Source organism: Rhincodon typus, chromosome 27 (assembly GCF_021869965.1).
Source record: "Rhincodon typus isolate 14 chromosome 27, sRhiTyp1.1, whole genome shotgun sequence".
In the NCBI taxonomy this organism is placed as follows: Eukaryota; Metazoa; Chordata; class Chondrichthyes; order Orectolobiformes; family Rhincodontidae; genus Rhincodon; species Rhincodon typus.
Window position 1 is genome coordinate 40,455,271 of NC_063358.1, and position 20,623 is coordinate 40,475,893.

A 20,623-nucleotide genomic window follows, 5' to 3' on the forward strand; every position below is an offset into this window, starting at 1 on the left:
CCACCAGGCTCCCCCTCAGCCTCCTCTGCTCTGAGGAAACAATCTGAGTTTACCCAGAGATAGTAGGAACTGCAGATGCTGGAGAATCTGAGACAACAAGGTGTAGAGCTGGATGAACACAGCAGGCCAAGCAGCATCAGAGGAGCAGGAAAGCTGACGTTTCGGGTCGAGACCCTTCTTCAGAAATGGGGGAGGGGAAGGGGGTTCTGAAATAAATAGGGAGAGAGGGGGAGGCGGATAGAAGACGGATAAAGGAGAAGATAGGTGGAGAGGAGACAGACAGGTCACAGAGGCGGGGATGGAGCCAGTAAAAGTGAATGTAGGTGGGGAGTTAGGGAGGGGATATGTCGGTCCAGGGAGGACGGACATGTCAAGGAGGCGCGATGAGGTTAGTAGGTAGGAGATGGGAGTGGGGCTTGAGGTGGGAGGAATAGTTAGGGAGGCGGGGACTAGCTGGACTGGTTTTGGGATGCGGTAGGGGGAGGGGAGATTTTGAAGCTTGTGAAGTCTACATTGATACCATTGGGCTGCAGGGTTCCCAAGTGAAATATGAGGTGCTGTTCCTGCAACCTTCGGGTGGCATCGTTGTGGCACTGCAGGAGGCCCAGGATGGACATGTCGTCCAAGGAGTGGGAGGGGGAGTTGAAATGGTTCGCGACTGGGAGGTGCAGTTGTTTAGTGCGAACCGAGCGTAGGTGTTCCGCAAAGCGGTCCCCAAGCCTCCGCTTGGTTTCCCCAATGTAGAGGAGGCCACAATGGGAACAACGGATACAGTATAACACATTAGCAGATGTGCAGGTGAACATCTGTTTGATGTGGAAGGTCTTCTTAGGGCCTGGGATGGGGGTGAGGGGGGAGGTGTAGGGGCAGGTGTAGCACTTGCTTCGGTTGCAGGGAAAAGTGCAGGGGGTGGTGGACCTGGAGGGGAGTGTGGAGCGGACAAGGGAGTCACGGAGAGAGTGGTCCCTCCGGAAAGCAGATAAGGGTGGGGAGGGAAAAATGTCTTTGGTGGTGGGGTCAGATTGCAGATGGCGGAAGTGTCGGAGGATGATGCGTTGGATCCGGAGGTTGGTGGGGTGGTACATGAGGACGAGGGGGATTCTGTTTTGGTTGTTATTGCGGGTAGGGGGTGTGAGGGATGAGTTGCGGGAAATGCGGGAGACACGGTCGAGGGCATTTTCGACCACTGTGGAGGGGAAGTTGCGGTCCTTGAAAAAAGAGGACATCTGGGATGTCCGGGAGTGGAATGCCTCATCTCGGGAGCAGATGCGGCGGAGCCGAAGGAATTGGGACTAGGGGATGGCCTTTTTGCCGGAAGGTGGGTGAGAGGAGGTGTATTCAAGGTAGTTGTGGGAGTCGGTAGGTTTGAAATGGATATCAGTTTCCAGGTGGATGCCAGAGATGGAGACAGAGAGGTCCAGGAAGGAGACAGAGGTATCAGAGATGGTCCAGGTGAACTTAAGGTTGGAGTGGAAGGTGTTGGTGAAGTGGAGGAACTGTTCGAGCTCCTCGTGGGAGCACGAGGTGGCGCCATACAGTAATCGATGTAATGGAGGAAGAGATGGGGAATAGGGCCAGTGTAGCTTCGGAAGAGGGATTGTTCCACGTATCCTACAAAGAGGCAGGCATAGCTTGGGCCCATGCGGGTACCCATGGCCACCCCCTTTGTCTGTAGGAAGTGGGAGGAATTGAAAGAGAAGTTGTTGAGGGTGAGGACGAGTTTGGCTAAGCGTATGAGGGTGTCAGTGGAGGGGGCCTGCGGGACAGGAAGAAGCGGAGGGCCTTTAGGCCATCTGCATGGGGAATGCAGGTGTATAGGGACTGGATGTCCATGGTAAAGATGAGGTGTTTATCCAGCCTTTCTTTGTAGCTAAGAAGCACCAACTTAAGCAACATCCTGGTGAATACCCTCTGCACACCCTCCAATGCAATAGCAACCTTGCTATAGTGCAGTGACCATAACTGCATACAGTACTCATGCTGTGGTCTAATCAAAGTGCTATTCAGCTCCAACATAAACTCTTTGCTCTTATATACCTCGATTAATAAAGTCAAATGTTGTGTATTCTTCTTAAATACCCTATTAACATGCCCTGCTGCCTTCAGGAATCTGTGGTCAAACACCCCAAGATCCCTATGTTCCTCTGAGCTTCCTATTGTCCAGCCATTCATTGAGTACTCCCTTGTCTCGTTAATTCTTTCAAAGTGCATCAGCTCACTCTTAAATTTCATATGCCATTGATCTGCTCATCTGACCAATCTGTTTCTATCCTGTAACTTAAGACCTTCTTCCTCATTGTCAACCACCCAGCCAATCTTCGTGTCAACTGCAAATTACTTATTATCCCCCCACATTCTCATCCACATCACTTATTAATATCATGAATAATAACGCACCCAGCATTGATCCCTGTGGTACGCTGTTGGACTTCAGCCTGCAGTCACACAAATAGCCTTCTACCACCACATCCACTATTGTAGCATCTTTCTCAATGAAATGTTGTCCACTACCTGAGACATTTTTTAATCTGTAGTATTTTTAAGCCATTATTATTTTCTTAGTTTCCTCATGTTGTTCTTTCATTCTCTCTTGAATTTCTAACTCCAGACTTTTGGAGAATGTTTCTGTCTTGTTTTCCTCAAGTTTTATCTTTCCAACTCTATCTCTATCCTTTTCAATTCTAATGCTCTTTAATATTTGAGCTGTTTGAATTATAAATTAATTATAACTATCATTGATGACTAATTGCTTGGTGTACCTGGACTCTCCTGTATTTTCATCAACTCAAATACAATGCCCACATTTTAAATATTTCTCCCTTGATAGCTTTTGCAGCTATTTCCACCTTTAACTCCTTTGCCAATTCTATGGCCTTTGTCTTAATCAAGTCTTATAAATCACTCAGTGTTACCCTCCTCCACATTCAAGATGATTTTAACTGCTTCCAATGTCACATTTTGTAGTATGAGAAACCTTGTATATTCCCTTTCATCATTTGCCAATTAATCACACTTTATGTCCAACTTTACATTGTCTGTATTCAAAGATCCTGGGTGAGTCCCTAAACGTTTGTTATGACCTTGATGGGAACTGTACACAGGAATTCAAGCCCGACTATTCCTTGAGATATTACAAATACATGTGAATAATTAAATTACTAGGATAGGTAACTTGCTTGACTTTGACTACTAGTTAAGGTAAAAGAAAATCACACCAAGTTTCATCAACAAACAAGAACATGAAACTTATTTTTAGAAAATGTATCCTTTAACAACTAGCAAAATGGATTAGTAATTACTAATATGCAAACTTAATCTGTACCCTGTACAAAACCCTAACACTTGCATACATTTATTCACAAATAAGACAGACTGTTCTGCAAAAATATCGTGGGTGGAAAACAAAGCTAAACAGAACAAACTTCCTCCCAAAAACGCCATCCTAAAATAATACCTGATGGACACCTGGCTCCCAGTGACCCTGCAAGTTCAGTGCTGAAGTCTCACTGACATCTTCTAATCCCCTAGTGGAACACAGGAACAGGGAAAAGGCCATTCAGCACATCCAGGCTATCCAAGGAGCATTCGATACTTGATTGTGGAGAGATCAAGGACTGTACGGTTAACACGAGAACTGGACATGGAGTGGGAATGTGGCTTGCTCCAGCTTGCAGAAAGGATCGAGCCCCAGCTCATCAAGTACACTCCCCCACCCCCCAAGAACTGTGGAATGTCCACCACCGTCCATCCTTCATCACGTGTAGAGCTGCTGGTGCCTCAAGAGTCTGCAGGAGTAGGTGAAGTTCTTTCCGCATTCGTGGCGTTTGAAGGGACACTCACCCATTTGCACCCATTGGTGGGGTATCTTTCAGCCCTGTCTACATGGACTACAAACGTCCACTTTATAATTCTTTCCAGCTCTGAAGGCTTGAAGACTTCCACAAACTTTAAAAAAAACTTTCTGTTACGTCACCCTGGGGTAAAGCACTGGAAAGCTTGGCTGGAGAGCTTGAAAGCTCTTCCAATATTCATGGAATTGGAAGAAAATAAGAAGATTTTATAAAAGCATGCAGAATTCTCCAATTAAGTTGTCCTTCAGACCTAGTTTGCCAGAAAGCATGAACCAGGTTTCCATACTGAATGTGAATGCATGGAAAAGGAACAAATTCTGTGGAACAAGAATTTAATCTACTTGGGTGAAAAAGTGATTCCTATCTCATATTCCTTTTGAGTTCTGGCAACAGTATTATATTTAAGGTTCTTGGGTAGATTTGTAGCTCGGGTCTGCAAACCAACGAACCAGCTCGGCGAGCGAACCAACCACAGCACGGTGTTAACATTTATAACCCTAACCCTTATATTGCTGTCAACTGCGGCAATCCTCAATTTGACAGCTGGTCAGTTACACTTCGGCAGATTTTGTGAGTTAGAAGTTCTTCTTTTCAGAGTCTTTTATTGCTGGTTTTAGTCCACTCACAGAGCGAAAGAGAGATGAACATCTGTGCTGGCTTTCAGGTTTTTCACAGGGTTGTGTGCAAATGCTCCTTTTTCTCAGTTTTGTGCCATTCTGCAACTTTAAACAAAAGCTCTGAGTGAGCAGTTCCTTTTTTCAACCCAAAGGCATTTGGCGCCAACTAGTCTCATAAAAATATCAAATCCAGCTTGTCCAAAAGTTCCAATGACCACACAGTTCCACTTTTAATCTTCACCTTGAAAAGAAACAACTGGTTAAATCTCTGTAACACAGCAGCCCAAACTTTAATTTTCCCCCAAGTTTACATTTTCAAAATAAAAATCATACCTAGTGTTTACACCAGCCAAGCCTTTTTCTATACCAAAATGCTAGCCATTACATCCTGACCTTTGGTGTAGCACTGTCTGGTATGTTTTCTAGTAATTGAATACAGTGCATCAAACAGTTCTTCTTTATTACCAATCTGCAAGTTTATAAGTATGTGCATATGTTCACAGCCTCATCTGTACTATAGAATGTTCCAGAGTTATACTGCATGCAGTGCAAAAACATTTACCTTATGAACAAAGACAGTGTACGATGGGGATACCTATTTGTACACTTAATAAATTAATTATAGTTAGCGATATATTACTAATCATTAAGTATGTGATTTGAAGTCAATTAATGAGATCAAAGATTTGTGCAAGTTAAATTTTCACTAATGCATTGTTGAGACTTAAGAGTGAGAGATTGAAATCGATATCTCTCAGGCCAATTGTGTACATCATGGGGGTAACTCCAGTCTAAAATGTGAATTAAACTCAACAATAACTGATAATGCATCTTATATATGTAGAGGTAGACAGTCTTCCTCTTCTGATGTATCATCAGATTATGTTGTGCTGTTAAAGCAGGGTATGGAGTGAAGTCTAGACACGATTGTCTGAGGGGGCAAGAGGAAGTAGCAGAAGGAGGAAATCAATGGCTATCCACAAACAAAACTTGTTGTCTTGTTGCATGACTGGCAGTGTACTGGACCAACATAGCAGTTTCTTCTAATGGCATGTAGGCTAGGCATAGCATTATCTTGAATTGCATCATGAACAATATGTTACAATTATGAGCAATGAACAAACTAGCAATGGAGGGTGCCTGTTTTCACTAGTTAAAATGTGGATAAGAGGATCACAGGAATTCAGATCTCACTGATTCAGAATAACTGTCAAATCTCAAATTGGTATTCCAGGGACAGTTTATGTCCAATTAAAACAGCAAAAGAATGTATATTGTCTGGGGATGCTGATTGATGTTCTAATAATTCCACTCATACAGATCCTTTAACCATGGAAATGAAATAAGTCTCTAATTGCCTGAGAGCCCCACTCTCCTTTAAAACCAGAACTGCTACTGAACGCCAAGGAATTGGAAAGTGACAAAAGTGAGTTGAGATGTACTTAAAAGATGTTATTCCTGCATTCTATGTCTATTTAATACTGTATCTCCAAGCATCTGTTTGACACCACTTGTTTGTCCACTGTAATTATTCAAATGACTAATCTACTATTGATTAACTGAGATTAATTGATGTAGTGTGAGAGTTAAATTGGTTGCTAATGGAAATAGCAAAGGGAGAAAATTCACAGAGATATCAGAGATGAAAGTATTGATGGGACAAGAAATTAGATTTTCCCCCATGGGATCAGGATTCTAAAACTACTGACAAATAGAATTTGAAATATTAATGAATATAATAAAGTGCAATGAGGGATTTTTATTTGTTATATTTTAGCAGCTTCCATTCTAAATTATTGCATGAACCCATATACTTTTAAAATTAACAGCAAAAATGCTGTAAGATTCTTGAGAGCAGTGCATATAAATAGGTTTGAGAGACGATTGGGGTATTTGTGGAGATAGTGTAATACATCAAGAACGTGATCAGATGCAATTGAAATCATTTTGTTTTATTTATTCACCAATAGGATGTGGGTGTGAAAAAATAGACATTTTTCAGCCAAGCAATGTTTTCCTCCTCATTAAATATTTTATTTGCCTTTGCTGACATTTTCTTCTTATGTTACTACAATAAGTCTAAAGTGATTTAATATTTCTTTTTTAGTAGTTCAGACTTTGCCATTATGCTGTCTCTATATAGAAGAATATCTCCTAAACATTGCACGACTTCATGTTTTCTGCAGAAATACTCTTTCTGATTAGGTAAACGCTCTGGAATGCTGAAACATATGCAAATATTAATTAATTGAAAATATAGCCCTGTGTCAACTCTATTCAGGTTTGATTCGTAGGACTGAATGTTATAACAATACTGTGAAAAAGGCTCTCAAGAGTGTATCAATCATTTTATCACTGTCACTTTATATAGGTGTGAGAGTTTTTTTTTCTTAAAATTGTTCTCTATAATATCCATTTGAGCTTTGTCAGCCTCTTCTTTCTGGGTTTCTGGCCTTTTTGTTTTCTCTGGAGCTAGCTTGGTCACTTTAGTATTAAAATATTTTAAAAACTAATTCATGTATCATCATTATTTTCTCTTCATTTCTGGTAAGTCTTTTCTATTGCATCCGACATTGGATCTTTTGAATTACCTTTTATTGATGGACTGAGTATCACCAAGGTCCTCAGTATAATTAAATGTTTAATAATAAATGATCCCTTATGCTTAAAATGCTGGATTGAAATGGGAGAGCTTTCGTATTATCCAACAGAAATTAAAGTTAGTGATGCAATGTCCAAGCCATGGGTGGAAATTGATACCACACACTCATAAACTGTAAATGATGTCAATTTTTTTTCACTCTACATTATATCAAACAATGGCTGAAGACAACGGATACTGCAAAAGCTATGAACCTTGACAACATTCTAGTGATAGTGCTGAAGACATGTGTCCTAGAATTAGGAGCACCTTTAGCCAAACTATTCCAGCATAGCTGCAACATTGACATCTGTCCGGCATTGTAGAAATAGCCCAGCTATGTCTTTTCTGCTCAGGGCAGACAAATACAACATGGTTAATATCCTTCTATCAGTTACTCTCGATCATCAATAAAGTGATGGAAGTGTTAGTTGGCAGTGCTATTAAGAGGCACTTGGTCAAATTCCTGCCCTCTGACATTCATTTGGGTCTTCATCAGACCCACTTGGTCCCTAATCTCATTACAGACTTGATCCAAACCTGGACAGAAGTGTTGAACTCGAGAGATGAAGTGAGAATTATTGCCCTTGATATCAAGAGCATTTGACCGAGTATGATATCACGCAGAGGAAAACCAGAGTTTCAAACAAAACTAGAGTGAAATAGAATCAGAAGTAAGATTCTCCATTGGTTGGGGTCATGCCTAGCATAAAGGAAAATAGTTTTGGCTGTTAGAAGTCAATCATCCCAGTTACGGGAGTTCCCTAAGTTAGTGCCCTGGACACAATCATCTTCTATTCCATCATCAATGATTTTTTCTCCATCCTGAGATCAGAAGTCAGGGTATTTACTAATGATTTTAATATTCAACACCATTTGCAACTCCTGAGAATTGAAGGAGTCCATGTCCAAATGCAGCAAGATCTGGACAACATCCAGGTTTGGACAGATAAGGGGAGGTGATGGCCCAGTGGTATTATTGTTAGGCTATTAACCAAAAAACCCTAATACTGTTCTGGGGACCTGGGTTCAAATCCTGCAATGGCTGATGGTGGAATTTGAATTCAATAAATATCTGACATTAGGAGCCGAATGATGCTTCACTAATGTCCATTAGGTAAGGAAACTGTGACTCCACAGCAATGTCATTGACACTTAACTGTCCTCTAAGCACTCAGAGCTGGCTTGGCCAGTGACATACAGTGAAGTAATACTCATGTCACACAAATTACATGCAATGACAATCTCAAAAAAAAAAGAGAATTTAACCATTTCCTCTTGAAATTCAATGGCATTGCTATCGCTGAAGCATCCCAACAAACATCCTAAGAATTACTATAAATGAGAAACTGAACTGGACCAATCATATAAGTACTGTAGCTAATAGAGGAGGTCAGAGGCAAGGAATTCTGCGGTGAGTAGCTCAACACCTGTCTCCCCTATGCCTGTCCACTGTCTACATGGCACAAGTCAAGAGTGTGATAGCATACTTTCCATGCCTGGATGCGTTCATGCCCCACAACACTGAAAAAGCTTGGTATCATTTAATAGAAAGGAGAGAACTTGATTAATACCCAACTCACTATCTCCGCAATGTAGAGCCATAAACATACGCCATCTACAAGATACACTGTAACAACACAGAAAGGTTCCTTCAACAGCCCCTTTCTAACCCATCACCATTACCATCTAGAAGGATAAGGGCATACCTGTTTTTTACTGCATTATTAAATGTTCATTGAAAATTGAAATCTATCACCTACACAGGTTCCAACATATTTACAACCTCAAAAAAACACTTTAACAGATTTATCAAACACTATTTCCCCTTCATAAATTTGTATTAACACTGTCCAATCAAGTGACGAATTTCTAAGTGCCCTGTTATCATCTCCCATGTGCCAGAGTCTTTCTCCCACTAATATCTTTTGGAAAGCAAAATCTATCAGGGCCACAGCAAGAAACAAAGAACTGAGGATGCTGGAAACCTGAAACTGAAACAGACATTTCCAGAGACAGTCAGCAGGTCTAGCAACATCTGACAGCAGAGTTAACATTTCAGGTCCAGTGACCCTTCTTAGGGACTGATTATGGCTGTATAACGATGGTATAGAACATCATCACCTGTTATAAGTGACACCAGATCCATAACAATGTGGTTGCTTATTAAAGGATCTGGCAAGCCGTTCAGTTGTAATCAACTGCAAGGACAGGGACAGAAGTCACGGGCCCCAGTGCTGCACTTGGCCCAGGCCCCAGACCCCTGGTTACATTCCAAGCCCCCAAAGCAAGTTAAGCAACCCTTCTCCCTGCCTGAGCAGATTAGGCCCCCTAGAGTCCTGACTCTGGTTATTGGACCCTGATGTACCCTACTGTCTGGACCCTCTCTAACCATTACAAAGTCTGATAAAAGGAATGAAACTGGAAGGACTAACTGTCATTGACAATGACACACACTCCTGTCAACTTTGCAAAGTCCTCTTTACTAACATCTAAGACACCAAACTACAAACAGCTGTCCCTGGCTAGTCAAGAAATGCGGTGACATAGACATTTGCATGGATGGACACCTGACAACATCCCAGACATCATCGTCATATGGATGTGATGTATTTGGAATCACTGAGACCTGGGTCCAGGGTCACCAAGGATGGAAACTCAACGTCCAGGGTTATTCAATTTTCAGGAAAGATAGATGGAAAGGAAAGGGAGGTAGGGTGGCGTTGCTGGTTAACGAGGAGATTAACATCACCTACACACTAGTAATGGAGGACATTAGCCTGGACAATAAGGAATCAGCATGTGTGGAGCTACGGCGACCAAAGGGGAAAATGTACTGGTGGGAGTTATGTGTAGATCACCAAACAGTAGTTGTGAGTTTGAGCATGGCATCAAACAGGAAATTAGAAATGCATGCAGGAAAGGTACAGAAGTTATTACAGGTAACTTCAATCTACATATTGATTGAACTAACCAAACTGGTAGCAAAGCAATGGAGGAGGATTTCCTGTGATATACGAGGGATGGTTTCCTCAACCAATATGTTGAGGAACTAGCTAGAGAGCAATCCATCCTAGACTGGCTTTGTGTAATGAGAGAGGATTAATTAACAACCTTGTGGTGTGAAACTGTTTGGTAAAGAATATAAGTATATGGTAGAATCCTTCATTAAAATGGAGAGTGGCACAGCTAAATCTGAAAGTAGGGTGCTGAACTTAAAGAAAGCTAACTTTGACGGTATGAGGCATGCATTGGTCAGGATAAACTGGCCAAGGATACTTAAGGGGTTGACGGTGGTTAGACAATGGTAGATATTTTAAAAAACACATGGATGAACTTCAACAGTTGTACATCCCTGTCTGGCATAAGAGTAAAACAGCGAAGGTGGCTCAACATGGCTAACGAGGGAAATCAGGGATAGTGTTAAAGCCAAAGAGCAGGCATATAAATCGGCCAGAAAATGCAGCAAACCTGAGGACTGAGAGAAAGTTAAAAACCTGCAGAGGACAAAGGGTTTAAATCAGAAGGGGAAGTAGAATATGAAATTAAGCTTGCAGAAAACATAAAAACTAACTGCAAAAGCTTTTACAGATATGTGAAGAGAAAAAGACTGGTGAAGACAAATGTAGGTCCTTTACAGTTAAAGTCAGATGAATTCATATTGGATTACAAAGAGATGGCAGAACTGTTGAACAAATACTTTGGATCTGTATTCACTAAGGAGGACACAAATAATATTTCAGAAATGCTAGGGGACAAAGGATCAAGCATGAAAGAGGAACAGAAGGAAATCCTTATTAGTCAGGAAATGGTATTTGGGATATTGATGGAATTAAAACCCGATAAATCCCCAAGGCCTGATGCTCTGCATCCCAGAGTACTTTAAAAAATTGGCCTTAGAAACTGTGGACGCATTAATTATCATTTTCCAACATTCTATTGCCTCTGGAAGCATTCCAATGGACTGGGGGGTAGTTAATGTAACTTCATTTCTTAAAAAGAAGGGAGAGAGAAAATGAGGAATTATAGGCCAGTTAGCCTGACATCAGTGGTGGGGAAAATACGGGAGTCAATTATTAAGGATGCAATAACTGAGCATTTGGAAAGTGGTGACAGAATTGATACAAGTCAACATGGATTCAGGAAAGGGAAATTATGTCTGATAAAACTTCTCAAATTTTTTGAGAATGTAACTAGTGGAGTGGACAAGGGTGAATCAGTAGATGTTGTCTGTCTGGACCTTTAAAAGGCTTTTGACAAGATTCCACACAAGAGATTAGTAAGGAAAATTAAAGCTCATGGTATCAGAGATAATGTATTGATGTGGATAGAGAACTGGTTGACACACAGAAAGCAAAGAGTTGGAATAATTGGGCCCTTTTCAGAGTGGCAGGCAGTGACGAGTCATAGAATCATAGAGATGTACAGTGTGAAAACAGAGCCTTCGGTTGAACTGGTCCATGCTAACCAGATATCCTAAACAAATTTAGTCCCATTTGTCAGAATTTGGCCCTTATCCCTCTGAACTCTTCCTATTCATGAACTCAGCCAGGGACCATTTAAATGTTGTAATTGTACCAGCTTCCACCACTTCCTCTGGCAGCTCAATCCATACACACGCCACCCTCCATGTGAAAAAGTTGCGCCTTCTGTCCCTTTTAAATCTTTCTCCTCTCACGTTAAACCTGTACCTTCTAGTTTTAGACTCCCCCACCCTAGGGAAAAGACCTTGACTATTCAACCTATCCATACCCCTCATGATTTTATAAACCCCAATAAGGTTACCCCTCAGCTTCCGACGCTCCAGGGAAAATAGTCCCGGCCTATTCAACCTCTCCTCATAGCACAAACCCTCCAACCCTGGCAACAACTTTGCAAATCTTTTCTGAGCCCTTTTAAGTTTCACAACATCCTTCCTATAGCAGAGAGACCAGAACTGCGTGCAGTATTCCAAAGTGAGTATTCCAAATGAATGGGGATGCTGCAGGGCTCAGTGCTGAGACCCCAGCTGTTCACAATATACATTAACAATTTGGATAAAGGCATTGAATGTTATATCTCCAAATTTACAGATAAACTAAGCTGGGTGGCAGTGCGTGCTGTGAGGAGGATGCTAAGAGGCTGCGGGGTGATTTGGACAGACTGACTGAGTGAGAAAATACTTGGCAAATACAATATAACATGGATAACTGTGAGGTTATCCACTTTGGTGGCAAAAACAGGAAGGCAGATTATTATCTGAATGGTTGCAGTTTAGGAGAAGGTGAGGTGCAGCGAGACCCGGGTGTCAAGATGGAACAGTTGCTGAAGGTTGGCATGCAGGTGCAGCAGGTGGTGAGGAAAGCTAATGGCATGCTGGCATAATAACGAGAGAACTTGAATATTGGAGTAAAGATGTCTTGCTGTAGTTATACAGGGCCTTGGTGAGGCCACACCTTGAGTATTGTGTGCAGTTTTGGTCTCCTCGTCTGCGGAAGGGCATTCTTGCTATTGAGGGAGTCCAGCGAAGGAAGCTGTACCTGACTGATTCCCGGGATAACCGGACTGACATATAAAGAAAGATTGGATCAACTGGGCTTGTGCTCACTGGAATTTAGAAGAATGTTGTGGGGATCTCATAGAAACAAAGAAAATCCTGATGGGACTGGACAGGCTAGATGTGGGAAGAATGTTTGCGATGTTGGGGAAGTCCAAAACTAGGGGTCACCATCTAAAAATAAGGGATAAACTATTCAGGACTGAGATGAGGAAGAATTTCTTCACTCAGAGCGTCGTGAACCTGTGGAATTCTCTCCTACAAAACTGTTGGGGCCAGTTCATTAGATATATGCAAGAGGGAGCTGGATGTGGCGCTTGCAGCTATAGGGATCAAAGGGTATGGAGAAAAAGCGGGAATAGGATATTGAAATTGCATGATCAGGCATGATCATATTGTATGGTGATGCAGGCATGAAGGGCTGAATGGCCGACTGCTACAGCTACTTTCTATGTTTCTATCGTCATTCCTGGATATGTCCGGTCCCACCAAGGGAACAAATCCATCAGACATGTAAGCACAGTGCTGCTAAACGATTGGGGGAGATTTACCCTGGGAGTCTTCAACTTCGACTCTGGACCCCATGAGGTTACTTGGCATCAGGTCAAACATTGGCAAGAAAGTCTCCTGCTGATCACCGGTCACCACAAACCCCTCCTCAGCCTCAGCTTGTGAACCAGTATTGAACACCATTTCCAAGAAGGACTAAGCAGCTCCAATAACACTCAGGAAGCTCAACACTATCCAGGACAAAGCTACTTGATTGGCACCCCACATAACACCTTCAAAATTCAGGCCCGTCAAAACTGATGTTCAGCGGAACCAGTGTGTACCATCTATAAGATGTGCTGCAATGTCTCACCAAGCCTCCTTAGACAGCACCTTCCAAACCCACAGCAACTATTGTGTGGAAGCGCAAGGGCAACAAGTACATGAGAATACCACAACCTGAAAGTTCACCTTCAATCTCCTCACCATCCTGGCTTGGAACTTTTTCACCATAACCTCACCATCACTTGGTCAAAATTCTGGAAAAGGCTCCCTAACAGCGCTCTGGGTGTAACTTGATCACAAGAAGTACAGCAGATCAGAAGAGCAGCTCACCACTACCTTCTCCAAGGCAAGCAAGTAGAGCAACAAATGCTGGCTTAGGCAATGAGGCCCACATTGCTTGAATGAATAATAACAAAGATGAGCTACTGAGGCCAGGTGAAAGTAGCCTTTAGGTTCCAGTTTTCTCTCTCCAATTTTTTCAAAAAGTGCAATTAACTTTGTTATGTTCCATTCCAAGGGAAGTTTTCTGAAATCTAAGGAATTCTGAAAGATAAAAACAATGCAATCCCTTTCTCTGTTGTCTACAATTTTAGAACAGTAGAACACTAGGCACATGATTTGTGGGTTTTCTGTTGATTTAATCCCAATTATTTCTCCAGGTTTTTGTGACTACCATCACTTGCCCACTACTTACAGAATTATTTTATGTCTACAAATGTGAAGGCAGATATTTGCCTCCACCATTGTTTTTAATTCACCATTAAAACTTTGGATTCTGTCTGAACTTAAGGGTCATACTTTTACATAGTCGCCTCTTTCTTTTTATATACCTACCAGACGCTTTCGCAAACTGTTTATATATTATCATAAATCTGCTGTTCTAGTTTCTCTTTCCTTAGCAATTTCCTGGCCATCCATTACTGAATTAAAAAGAGGGCGTTTCCCACCCTCCGATATGACTCTGAAACATGGACTGTCTACAGCAGACACCTCAAGGCGCTAGAGCAGTACCACCAATGCCACCTGCGCACGATCCTGTGAATCCGCTGGGAAGAAAGCTGCTCCAACACCAGCATCCTTGGCCAGGCCAACATCCCCAGCATCGAGGTACTGACCCCCCTTGATTGGCTGTGAAGGGCGGGGCACATTGTCCACATGACCGACACAAGACTTCCCCGAGCAGGTGCTCTATACTCCCAGCTCTGAAATGGCAGGGGAGCCCCATGTGGACAGAGGAAGTGTTTCAGTGATACCCTCAAGGTTTCACTGGCAAAGTGCGGCATTCCCACAGACACCTGGGAATCACTGGCCCAAGACCGTCCAAAGTGGAGGAGGGGCATCTGGGAAGATATCAAACACCTCAAGACTTGCCATCAGGGAAAAAGTGGAAGCCCGACAAAAACGGTGAACAGAGGTGCTGCCACACCAATGCCCCAGCCACCCCTTCACATGACCACCACCTGCCTCAAGTGCAACAGAGCCTGCGGTAGCCTTATTGATCTGTACAGCCACCTTCAGACTCTCCGTGAGAGTGGAAGAGAGTCATCCTCATCTGCGAGGGACCACCAATGATGATTCCTTGCATTGACTATTCCTTTTGACTATCATAACAAAACTTGCTCAATAACTTTATGCCATCTTTAATTTCTCCTGTTAGACAGAACTGGATGTTTTCTCTCTTGGGATTTTTATTATTTAATGGAATGTGTATTTATTACAATTTATGAATTAGTTTTTAAATGATTGTTATTGTGTAACCATCGTTAGACTATTAAAGTAGTTTTCCAATCCACTTAAGTTGGCCCACATAGCCACATAGTTTGCTTTGTTTAGGTTAATACTACAGATTGGACAGCATCCTCAAACTCAATATAGCTGTAATCATATTGTAATTATTCCTCCGCAGAGGCACTTCTCTGACAAAAGTTACTCATTAATCTTTTCTTATTGCACAATACTGGATCTGAAATAACTGATTCCCTTGTTATTTCTTGACGTACTGATCTAGGAAACTGCAATACAATCCAGGAACTCATCTATTACATTCATACTGCAAATGTGGCTTCCCCCTTCTGGATGAAGTTGAATTTCCTCCCCCTTCCCAACCCCTCCGATGGTAGCTGTATTATTGTATGCACTACTAATTTCATCACACATCCTGTAGCAGACAATAAAATGGTTGTTACATGGTCTATAAACAACTTCACTAAATGTTTTCTGCCTCTCATTTCTCAGCTCCATCCAAATTCCTTCAGTATCCAGAACTAAAAATCTTTTTTTCTGATGTCTTCATTCTATCCTTCCTTAACAGGCAGTTCCTCCTCTTTTTCAATTTCACCTATCTCTCCTAAGTGTCAAAAAATCTGCAATATTGAATTCCCACGCCTTGGTTACTCTGCAACAATGGCTCTGAAATGGTTATTATATCAAAGCTATTTATTTCTAATTGTGTTATTAAATGATCTATTTTGTTGCAAACGCTTTGCACATTTCGTTTTAATGTATTAATCATCACACTTTTCAATCTATTTCTTCTTAATGTCACCCTAGCCATTAATGCCCCATCATATTTGTTAAGCTCTCTGCCCCTTCCAGTCTCACTTGGCTCATTTTTACACAAATAGCTATTCTACTATTTGTCTTGTAGCTTTTGAATTTACTGTTTTGTGAATTGATCCTTATTGCCAAACTTAGCGAAATGTGTTCTCCTGTACATGGAGATAATATTCTCTTCAATGCAGTTTATATCCAGCTAGATATTTTATAAATACTGTAATGCTTCCATATTCCCACTAGCCTATCGAAAACTGTTAAAATTGAATTATTTTAATTTGGGGGAAAAAACAATTCATCCAGGACGAAAAGGAAAGTTTAAGGTTTAATGTTGAGGTCGGATAAGGAATAATCCAGACTAAGAATAATTAACTCATTGAGAGACAACTACAGTAGAATTTGAATGGGATTAGATCTAATGGATTGGAGTTGAAGGGTAGCAGGAGAAACAATTACTGAACAATTCATTATTTTGCTAAAAAAAACAGAAAAAAAAGCTCAGACGCAGTCAAGTTATACTCCTTCAAAGGAAAAAGTTCGGGTAAAATCTATAGCTCTCTGGATGATGAAAGGAAAAGACATGAAGACAAAGAAAATAAAGGTATGCTTCTATGATACATGTCATATTGATAACAACCTGATTGTAGGAGCTTCAGAAGGGAATTTGAGATTAAATTAATTCGTTTTTGTATCCATTTGTTCAAAGCCATGCAACTTTGTAACTTTATTCTCCTGATAAGTACTTAGATGTCATACTAATGTTGAATTTCAAGGGCGTAAGTTGAGGGTGGATGGCCTCTACTTTAATGCTAGGAGTATTATAGGGAAGACAGATGAGTTAGGGTACGGATTGACATGTGGAATTGTGATGTTGTTGCCATCATGGAGACATGTTTGAGGGTGGGGCAGGACTGGCAACTCAACATTCTGGGGTATAGGATCTTCAGGCAAGACAGGAGGAGGTGGTGTCACATTGCTAATTAAGGAGTCAGTTGCTGCTGTAAGGAGGAATAATATCTTGCAAGGGACTTTAAATGAAGCTTTGTGAGTAGAACTTAAAAATAAAAAAGGAACAGTCACATTGTTAGGAGGGTATTGTAGGCCCTAAAGCAGTGAGCAGACAATAGAAGAGCAGATATGTAGGCAATTCACTGGGGGTTTGTAAAAATAATCTATGGGTAATTCTATTAGGGGATTTCAACTTCCACAGCATTAATTGGGATAGTCATAGATTAAAGGCTTTAGAAAGGGTCGATTTCTTGAAATGTATTCAGGAGAGCTTTTCATATCAACATATAGATGATCCAAAAAGGAACAGTTCAGTAGTGGCTCTGATTCTGGGGAATGAAGCTGGACAGGTGTTTGAGATGGAAGTAGGAGAGCATTTTAGTGATAGCGACCACACAACGTATGGTTTAAATTTGTGCAAGGAACTGAAGGATATTGGTAAGGTGTTTATACGAGTAATTCATATTTGTCTTCACTTTGGAGAAGAAGAATTTAGGGAAGAAGAAGTGTGAGGGTTCTTGAACAGTTTGATTTAGGAAATGAGGAGGTATTAGAGGTCTTGGTGGGCGTAAAAGTGGACACGTCCCCATTTCTGAATAAGTTGTATCCCAGGTTGTATTGTGAGACGAGGGAGGAAATTACAGGGGCTTTGACTCAAATGTTTAATCCTCTCTGGCCACAGAGGAGGTGCCAGAGGACTGGAGGATGGCTAATGTGGTTTTACTTTTCAAGAAGGGTCGTCAAGATAAACCAGGGAATTACAGACCAGTGAGGCTCACATCAGTGGTAGGGAAACAATGAGAAAATTCTGATGGAGAGAATTAATCTCCTGTTGGAGAGGTGAGGTTTGAACAGGGATAGTCAGCATAGCTTTGTCAGATCATGCCTAATAAATTTGATTAATTTTCTTTGACTAGGTGACCAGGTGTGCAGATGAGGGTATGAGGGATGATGTAGTTCATATGGATTTCTGCAAAGCCTTTGACAAGGTGTCACATTTGAGACTGATAAAGATGTGAAAGCACATGGGACACAGAGTAACTTGGATCCAAAACTGGCTCAGTGACAAGAGTCAGCGTGTAGAGGCAGAAGGCTTATTGCGTGACTGTAGGCCGGTGTCTAGCGGCTTAACGCAGGGGTCAGTGCTGGGGTCATTCCTGTTCATGAAATATGTATAAATGATATCGAAGAAAATGTGGGGTTTGAGAAGTAAGTTTGCAGGTGACATATAGATTGACTGAGTGATTAATAGTTAGGAAGAAAGTGCTAAGTTACAGGGAGATATAGACAGGTTGGTCAGATGAGCAGACCAGTGGCGGATGGAATTTAATCCTGCTAAGTGTGAAGTGATGCACTTTGGAAGAAGTAACAAAACAAGGGAGTATTCAATGAATAGCAGGGCATTAGGAGAAAGAGAAACAGGACTTAGGTTAGACCACAGTTAGACCAAGTATTGTGGGTAGTTTTGGTCACCACACTGTAGGAAGGATGTGATTACATTGGAGGAGGTGCAGAGGAGATTCACCAGGATGTTGCCTAGGATGGAGCACTTCAGCTTTGAAGAGAGGCTGGATAGTTTGGGTTGTTTTCTTTTGAGCAGTGAAGGTTGAAGGGGTCCTGGTGTATAAGATTATGAGAGACATGGGTAGGATGGATAGGAAACAGCTGTTCCCCTTATTTCTACAATAACAAGGGGGCACAACTCACATTGAAAGGCAGGAGATTCAGAGGAGATTTGAGGAATTGTTTTCCATACAAAGGGTGATGGGAATATAGAATGCATTGCCTAGGATGTTAGTTGAAGCAGGTAACAGGGATAGGTTGGGAGGGTGGGTCCAGGTGATATGTTCTTCGGCAGGTGGGTACAGCCTGACTGGGCAGAATGGCCTCTACCTGCCCAGTAGAGATTCTATGACTGTATGATTTTGTGATTCTATGAACCTCATAACTTTTAAGAAGTACTTTGATTAGCACTTGAAGTGTCATAGCAGTCAAAGGTACAGGTTAAGTGCTGTAATATGGGACAAGTGTAAATTTAAAGTAGACTTTTGTTCATGCAGGTTCTATGGGCTGAAGGACCTTTTCTGTCCTGTAGGATTCTATGATTCTAAAGACATTTCTGTGGTATTCATGCTACTGTGAACAAAGCTAAGATGACTCAACAGAAGTATCTGTTGAGGATATTAATTATATCTGAGAGACTCAGTTGGAATAGTGTTGCTTTTAAAAGTAACTCCAATCCAATGAGTGGAAAAAGTGAAAGATCGTGTATGTAGAAGGTAGGGCTTGAAGAACTATATGTGACACCATGTAGGCTCTGAGAATGATGCTGAGATTGCATGAGAATGATCAAAGTTTTATTGACTATATAAAGTTAATTTAAAGTTTAAAAGTTATTGGCCATATGTTTCTATCACAATACAATTTGCCTGTTAATACATGCTCAATTCAAGTTAATTATTGGTTTAACTGTTATAGTGGAAGTTTTAGACAGTGAAATTGGTACCTTTCATCAGGTTATTTGGGGATCTATTTCTTTTCAGTTTATTGTTCTCTAGGGGAGGGATTCCAGGATGTGGTCCCAGTGACAGTGACAGTGAAGGACTGGAAATAAAGGGCAGTATCTTATGACTATTGTGACATTTGTGACTATATCAGATGATCTTGCCTTTATTGTTCAGTGCATTGAGGAGAAGGGTTGGGATGTCATGTTGCAGCTGTACAGGACATTGGTGAGGCCATTTTTGGAATACTGCATTCAATTCTGGTCTCCCTGCTGTTGTTAAATTTGAAAGGGTTCAGAAATGATTTTGAGGGGCTGCAGGGTTTGTGCTATAGGGAGAGGTTGAATAGGCTACAGCTATTTTCCCTGGAGCATCGCAGGCTAAGGGGTGTCCTTATAGAGGTTTATAAAATCGTGAGGGGTATGGATGGGGTAAATAGCCAAGGTCTTTTCCCCAGGGTGAGTGAGTCAAAAACTAGAGGGCATAGAATTAATGTGAAAGGGGGAAGATTTAAAAGGAACCTAAGGGGTAACTTTTTTCATATAGACTGGTGGTGCGTGTATGGAATGAGCTGCCAGAGGAAGTGGTGGAGGCTAATACAATATTTAAAAGGCATCTGGATGGGTATATAAATAGGAAAGGTTTAGAGGGATATGCACTAAATGCTGGCTAATGGGCCTAAATTAATTTAGGATATCTGGCCAGGATTGATGAGTTGGACCAAAGGTTTCCTTGTTTCCGTGTTGTACGTCTCTATGAGAATTCTAACAAGGCCTATCTCGACAGGTTGGGGCAGTTTGCTGCATGCTTTATGCTTTTGCTGAGCGACAAGGTGAGGTTCTTGCTAGTGAATGGTAAGTTGGCAATAAATGAGGATTGTAGCTTGTTAAATACCTTCTTAATGGCTCAACTCACTTTCTTAAAATTGAACTTCCTGTCTTACCAAACGTGCTGAACAAGTTAGGTGTAAATTTTTCCCAACATGAATATCACAGTGAGTATCCGGTCACTTCAGCTCACCGCTGGACACTGGGCACCAACATCTCAGGGCACGATCCGTGGGCAGTGGTCACACATACCCAGCATCCACAATCACTGGCACCAGATAGCTCTAAGAACTGTTATGGCAGATCTTCTCT

General features: G+C 41.6%; 1 long non-coding RNA gene across 2 annotated transcripts in view; it reads left to right on the plus strand.

Annotated features, from left to right (window-relative positions):
• Positions 1-20,623, plus strand: part of LOC125486309 — a 58,191-nt gene that overhangs the window by 34,293 nt on the left and 3,275 nt on the right. For both annotated transcript variants that reach the window (XR_007264998.1, XR_007264997.1), the window contains 2 exons: positions 5,789-5,894; positions 16,461-16,573. This is a non-coding gene — a long non-coding RNA (uncharacterized LOC125486309). The remainder of the gene's footprint in view (positions 1-5,788; positions 5,895-16,460; positions 16,574-20,623) is intronic.